This window comes from Benincasa hispida, chromosome 9, assembly GCF_009727055.1.
Source record: "Benincasa hispida cultivar B227 chromosome 9, ASM972705v1, whole genome shotgun sequence".
NCBI classification, from domain to species: domain Eukaryota; kingdom Viridiplantae; phylum Streptophyta; class Magnoliopsida; order Cucurbitales; family Cucurbitaceae; genus Benincasa; species Benincasa hispida.
In genome coordinates, this window is record NC_052357.1 from 64657227 (window position 1) to 64665246 (window position 8020).

General features: G+C 34.8%; 1 pseudogene; it reads left to right on the forward strand.

The window, feature by feature from the left end:
- Window positions 1-382: 382 nt before the first annotated feature.
- LOC120084851 lies at window positions 383-1588 on the forward strand (annotated as a pseudogene).
- Window positions 1589-8020: the final 6432 nt, after the last annotated feature.

An 8020-nucleotide genomic window follows, 5' to 3' on the forward strand; every position in this document is an offset into this window, starting at 1 on the left:
AGAAACCCCCCATTATCTACAAGACTATGATTGTTTTTCCACTATAATGTCCTTAATTGAATCGCAGTCCTATCATGAGGCTTGTACTAACCTTTTTTGGCAGTGAGTTATGGATGAGGAACTTCAGGCTTTAGAAAAGACTCACACTTGGGAGTATGTTGATCTACCACCTAACATGATACCTATTGGATGTAAGTGGATCTATAAAATCAAGACCCGTTCTGATGGATTTGTCGAATGTTATAAGGCTCGTCTGGTGACCAAAGGGTATTAACAGGAATATGGTATTGACTATGAGGAAACCTTCGCTCCAATTGCACGAATGACATCTATCGCAGTCTATTAGTCGTAGCAGCTGCCAGGAAGTGACCCCTTTCTTCAAATGGATGTTAAGAATGCTTTCCTTAGTGGCACACTATCTGAAGAAGTCTATATACAACCACCACCTGACGTCTCCTCTCCACCAAAGAAGGTCTATCTTCTTCGTCGTGCATTATATGAGCTCAAACAAGCTCCATGTCCCTGGTTTGCAATCTTCAGTTCTACTGTTACCCAGCTTGGGTATACCTTCAACGCTCATGAATCTGCCCTATTTACTCGAAAAACTCCCCGTGGAATTGTTCTCTTCCTGTTATATGTGGATGATATGATTATTGCTGGTGATGATCCTCAGGCTATTTCGGATCTTCGACGCTATCTAGAAGAACATTTTGAAATGAAAGATTTGGGATTACTCAGTTACTTCCTTGGTCTTCAAGTCTCATCATGCTCTAATAAATACTACCTATCTCAAACGAAGTATGCATAAGATCTTTTAGCTCGTTCAGGTATCACTGATTCTGCCACAACACCAACACCATTGGATTCCAATATTCGTCTGACCTCTTTTGATGGTGTTCCCCTCCAGGATCCAACATTGTATAGAAAACTGGTTGGCAACCTTGTCTATTTAATAGTAACTCGTCCAGACATAGCTTTTGTCGTTCATGTTGTTAGTCAATTCATGTTCATTCCCCGCACTATCCATTTCACAGTTGTTCTTCATGTTTTGCGTTATGTTAAAGGTACACTGGAGCATGGACTTCAATTCTCCTCTAAATCCTCTTTGGTTCTATCTAGATATTCTAACACTGATTGGGTAGACAATCCTATGAAGAGATGATCCACCACAGGTTACTGCTTTTATTTGGGTGATTCTCTCATCTCCTGGTGGAGTAAGAAACAAACGGTTGTTTCTTGATCCAGCACTGAACCGAAGTATCATGCACTTGATGATGCAACTTCAAAGGTCTTATGGTTGCATTGGCTCTTAGCTGACATAGGGGCTCCTTAAAATTCTGTCACTATTCTTCATTGTGACAATCATAGTGCCATTCAGATAGCACATAATGGTGTTTTTCATGAACGGACAAAGTACTTTGAGACTGATTGCCACTTTGTCCATCATCATCTTCAGAGTTCTACTCTTCGTCTTCAATCCATACCTACAAGCGAGCAACTGGCCGACATCTTCACCAAAGCCCTCCATTCTGGCCACTTTCATCAACTACTATGCAAACTTAAGTTGGTTTCTACTCTATCACCTTGAGTTTTTTTTTTTTTTTTTTTTTTTTTTGGGGGGGGGGGGGGGGGGGGGCGGGGGTGTTAAATTGTTAAAGATATTCATCTGTTAGGATATTCATATGTTAGGTTGAGAATTGTTAGGATGCTTTTTAAGAGATCTGTTAGCTATTTTTGGTACTTGTATACCTATTTATACTCATATTTTACTTAATTGAAATACAGAATACACATAGAAATTATTCATTTTCAACATTGACATAATAGGTGATAATGTTGATTTGCTATTATTTGGTATCATTTGCTTTTCAACAATTGGTGTTTATGTTATAATATTTGATATTTTGGTATCTCAATTGTTTGAATTACTTGAATGATTTTATCTACTTGGTTTTAATTGATATTTCTTATTAGAATGAGAGTGCTTGGTTTTAGGAGGAGTTATATAATTTTATATATGAATTTCATGTTTGAATGATATTGTTTCTCATATTTCTTATTGTTGTATATCCCTTTTATGCATATGGTTTATCCTTTTGAGGAGAGTAATTGTCTTTGGAGTAAATTTGTATTTGAAGACTTGTTTGAGAATTTCTACCCCTCAAGTTGAATCATGTGTTTAATGTCTTTTTGTTTCTTATTAAGGGGGAGTGTTCAATTGATTTAAAAAATGGGAGAAATTTGTGAAATTGATCTTGAATAAAACTAGCTTAAGCTTGGTTGATTCTTTATGATGCCTCTTGAATTTACATGTCGTATGTTATGTTCTTTTTTGGAAAGCATGTTGATAGAAGAAGAAATATGTAAAATTATGTGTTCACGTTTTTTTAAGAACTCTCATGTCTTTATGATATTTTTCATAATTGTCCTTCTTTTATTGCCAAAAGGGGGAGAGGTAATTAGAAAAATAGGAGCTTACTATTATTGAAATATACATTGGTTTCAAGTTAATTAAAATTATGTATGTGTGTTGATTGTGATTCAAGTTTAGATTTTATATCACACATCTCTTTGGATTACATTTTTCCTTACTTGTTTATCATCATAAAAAGGGGGAGATTGTTGGCTTTTTGGCCATTAATCTAAATTAATTAATTTAAGATTAATGGATAAAAAGCCAATAGAAGGGTTTGGTGTGGATAGTGAAAGTGAAGTGCAAGAAAAATAAAGTGTAAGGGTAAATGTAAACTAGGGTTGAGTTCATCTAGTTTTGAGAGCAAGAAAGATTCAATGCAATTTCAATCGTCGAATTCTATTAATTAGACATGTATTAGATTTACGTATGCACAACAACTTACTTGACACGGCCGAACTAGCCTCTATAGTGGCAGACAACTAATTAGGAACAACCCAAGGAATCGTTTAATAATAATTAAGTCTGGAAAGCCAAGTCCTACTTAAACTATACGCCCTTAAATCTATTGGGTTCGATAGCATCCATATAGAAATAAAAACATGTGCATTAAGCTTTAGGATTCTACTATTTTGATTAACCAATTAGATAGTCTAATTAATTAACCAAATTTTATCTTTAGACCCAGCAATACATGCATTCTAGAAATAGCCATCAAATACACGATTATCTATTTACTAATAGGTTGACTGAGCTAGACATTTGAGTGCGAACATGGCGTAGCTACGAATCGATTAGCAAAGAAACACATTCTTACAACCGACATTCAACAAAAAAAAAACATGCATATAGAAATTGTAACAGATTCAAAGAAAACATAAAATTAGTATGCATTCAACCCAAACAATAGAATTCTTAAGAAAAATACATGGGTTCTTATTCCCAAAACTAAATAGAAAGCAAAGAGGAGAGATTCAATTCAATGTTTTACAACCCAAAACAAAATTAAAAACTAACCTAATGATGCTAAAAAGAAAAAGGAAGAAGAAGAAATTTAGGCTCCACTTCGGCCTCCATCAAAATTAGCATGAAAAAGTCCTAAAAATCAAAGAATATATTTATAGACAATGTGACAGTGTAGCTATACTCTTGCTATAGCGTAAGCTTCAAGCGTAGCGATGCTGAGCTTTACACTCTCCCGCACGCACGCGTAGCATTGAGTTCCATCAAAATCTAGAGCATTGCAACGTTCTAGGGCAGCGTTGCGACGCTGCATGAAACAACAGCTACTACCTTAGAGTGTAACATTGCGCTTGGTAGAGGGTATTTACGTTCTCGCCAAGGGTATTTTGTTCATTTCAAGTCCTTGAAGCTCCGGGTGTCCGATTTCACTTCTGATAGCTCTAAATCAACCATGAATGGCCTAAAAAGCTCTAAAATGCATGAAATGCTTAAATTTTACAAGAATAGGTATTTAATCATTTTAAACAACAAGGAAAAGAAATTAAGGACATAAACATAGCTCTTTTCACGAGCTATCACTCATTCTTGGACGAGACCAAAATCGAGACTGACTGGCCCAACATCCTTGCTAGGCACGTTAGTTCATTCTTAAGTGAAGGAATCAAATTCCTCGTAGAAGTGTATGAACACTGTACAATTCGAAATTCAATCGATAAACAGTGAAATGGAGAGAAGTAAACAAACAAAAAAATATAGGATAAACATTCAAGAAACCTAAGCATGCATTCTACTGAGAGTTTAGAGAAGAGAAGACTAACTCTTGATCTTCAAATAAAACCTCTCCAAAATCACGAACTCAACATTTTTGGATGAACACTGGGACTTTCCTCAATTCAAGACATCGCCACTTAGTAACCTTGTTGTTCTTCGGAACATGGAAAGGACGTGTGGGTTCCTTCTTTGTTGCTTTTGGCATAGGGAATTTTATAGGGCAGAGGTGTTGGTATTGAGAGAGAGCATTTTAGAATTTTTCTCAGAGAAATCTTCTTCCTTTTTGTTTTCCAAAGAACACAAATTAAAGAGAAAAGTGACAGAAGGGGAGTTACACCAACTCTCTCTCAAAATAACTCATCTGTCATGAGGAATAATAATTATATTATTAAATTATTAATAATATAATATGTATATTATATGGTTAGTTAATTGATAAACAAACCATATTATATGCATTATAATCATATTATAATGCAACTCTCTTATAACCTATAATTTTAATATGAATCATATTCACATTAAATTTTGACCTATAGTATTTATATAAATAATATTTGAATCTCATTCAAATATTTATCTATCGCATATTATATAGCTTTAATTATAAATCATATTTATAATTAACTATATATTATAATATATCAAGATACATTATATATTATATGAATCATATTAATATAATTAATAACTTAAATTCCTATAAATAATTTGAATAATTCACATTATTCCAATAATAATTATTCCTTGTTTTTTATCCTTAGTGAGCTAACATGGACCTACAAATTATAAGCTCCAATGATACGAGATTAATCAATTAAACTCTTTAATTAGATTAATCAACATTCATTAACTATCGGTCACTCTACTAAAGACCGACAGTTGCACTCTTCGCACTGCAGATATATTTTTGTATCCATAGATATAACCAATCAACAGTAAGTTAACCTTTCACAAATTGTTCACAACTACAGTTTGGTCAAGTTATCGTTTTACCTCTGTAGTTACATCTAACTCCTTAAATACCACTGATCCCTCTAATGAAAAACCAGTCTATAATCCAACTATAAACGAACCCATTTTGGGCCAATGAGAGGGTGATGCCTCGTTGTTCAAGATCTGGAATCAGCTATTAAGGGAGTCATTTATCTACTTTTCTTGTCTATGGAAATGAGTAAATTCGATCTTGTGTAGCTGTGTTCCAGCTTCCTATTCGGACAAATCCTCAAAATGGTAGGCATATTGAGTCGGCGAAACTTGCCACTCTCACCCATATAGATCAAAGGATTTCCCTCATAGACAGGAGTTCACAACTCACTCAGAATTTAGGTCAAACCACCTATGGTCATCCTAGCGAAATGTTAGTCTCTACAAGTAAAGGTGTTATATAAAGAAACTAATCACTTCGTAGTTCAGTCTTATATAAACTTTTTATACAGGATACCTTCAGTCACATGTCTCCTTATGAACAATATGGATCATATCGTCTGTAACACTTACAAATAATGTAATAGTTACAAAGTGTGTCGTATCCGCAGTGTCACCAGGAAAAGACACTCAACCTTAACCATGTACTACAAACCTTCTAGGTTATTACTTGAACATGATCCACTTGTATGTCTACCACATACTGTACTAAAAAAAATCAAACACAAGAATTTTCATGAGTAGCGGAAGGATTTTTCCAAATTCCATTCGAATTGAACATAAACAATTACAGTACAAAAACGGAAACTAACAGGTCATGCACAACAAGAAATTACAGCATGCTAACAAGAGTATCAAGGGATAGAGTATGCATACCTTTGAAGAAACATTCTTCAAGAATCCCTCAATCAATCTTCAAGCGTCCAAGAATAGCAACATAGCCCTCGAACGCAATGACCGGTACACACATGAACACAACGAATAGCCTCCGCAAAACCAATCGAGTCTAACTCGATCCACGAAGTGAGGAGGACACCACCACAATGGTTACCTTGGTATTCTCAGTGTGAGAATCCAGGAGTTGTGGGCTATGTATGATCTTGTCTTGAGGAAGAGACTAGAGGACAACGAACGTGTAGACGATCGAGTAAGTGGGAGATAAGAAGCATCTATCATATAAACAATGTATTCGATCATGTAGTAAATGGCAGCCTATCGTATAGACTTAGCCATGCGATCGTTTAGCTACAGTAAGCTGAAAGACTATCGTATAGTCAAAGCTCCACGATCGTTTAGTCTCTGTACACTATCGCTTAGTGAAACACTTTCACTTGATAGCTTAATCCGTGAGTTACTTTTCGAATGAGGTAACACTCTAAATTTAGGAAACCATTTTCTCTTTTATCTCACGGTTACCATAAAACCACCAGTAACCTTCTACTCAATTGGTTATTAGAGAAAAAGAAATTAATTATCATAATTGATATATTATAAATAAATATGATAACCAACTTACCATATTATATTTATAACCTATAGTTTTAATATTTCATCTCATGAAACATACAAACCATAGTTCTTTTTCTATTTTATAGTACTTAATGTAAATCATATTTACATTAATCCTCTACTTGATGTATCTCATACGTCACACCAATTATATCACATATAATTGAATTTTCTCTTGTTAATTTGAACACTTCAAACTAACCCCAAGAACTGATTCTCAACTTGAATCCATTAAGCTATCAAGGGGACCTTATAGACCTATAGCTTGAAGCTCAAACGGTAAGTGAATAACTAACTAAACTCTTTAGTCACGGGATTCATCATTCGTTACTGTCGAGCACTCCACTAAAGACCGACAACTGCACTCTTCGCACTACAGATATATTTCTATGTCCATATCAACCAATCAACAGTGCGATAACTCTTCACAGATTGCTCGTAAGTACAATTGGGCCAATTTACCGTTTTGCCTCTGTAGTTACATCTAACTTCTTAAGTACCACTGACTCCTTTAATGAACAATAAGTCATAGTCCTACTATGACTGAGTCCTCTCTTCCAAAGAGAGGATGTGGCCACTATGTCAAGACCTGGAATCAGCCCTTAAGGGAGGAATCTATCTACTTACCCCTGCTTCGGAGAAGGAGTGAATTCTGTCTTGTGTAACTGAGTTTTCAGCTCCCCAATCAGACAAATCTCCAAAAATGTAGGCTTGTTGAGTTAGAAATCTGGCCACTCTCACCCAAACTAATCAAAGGACCGCTCTCATAGGCAGGAGTTCCCAAAACACTCAAGATTAAGTTCATATCACTTATGGTTGTTTTAGTGAGATGTAAGTCTCAACTATCAACGACATTATATAAAGAGACTAATCATCTTGTGGCCCGGTCTTATACAAACTCTTTGTATAGGACACCCCGCTGGCATGTCTCCACATGAATGGTCAAAATCAGACCATCTGTAGTAGTTTACAACACTAGCAAATCTCTACAAAGCGGGTCGTATCCATAGTGTCACCAGGATAAGGTATCCCTCCTTTATCCTTATACTACAGACCTTTTAGGTTATTACTTAAGGCATGATCCACTTATATATCTCATATACATGCTTAAGTTTACATACAATAACTATGGATCTTTGTTTATTGGATATGAGTAAATGCAAATAAAATAATTCTTATTTTATTAATAACAATGTGTATAAAGTTTACAAACTACGAGACTCCGAGAGAATTATGACACCAATCCCAACATGTACAAGTTACATAACTTCAAATCTTAGTTTATTCGATTGAGTTAATATTATCTAAATGTCAAATAAAATACTTCTTATTTTATTAAATAAATAATTTATTTTTACAAATTACAAACTACAAGATCCACGAGATTTAGGATACTAAATCAATAATCTTCTACTTGTCCTAAAGCGAGATTTAGGA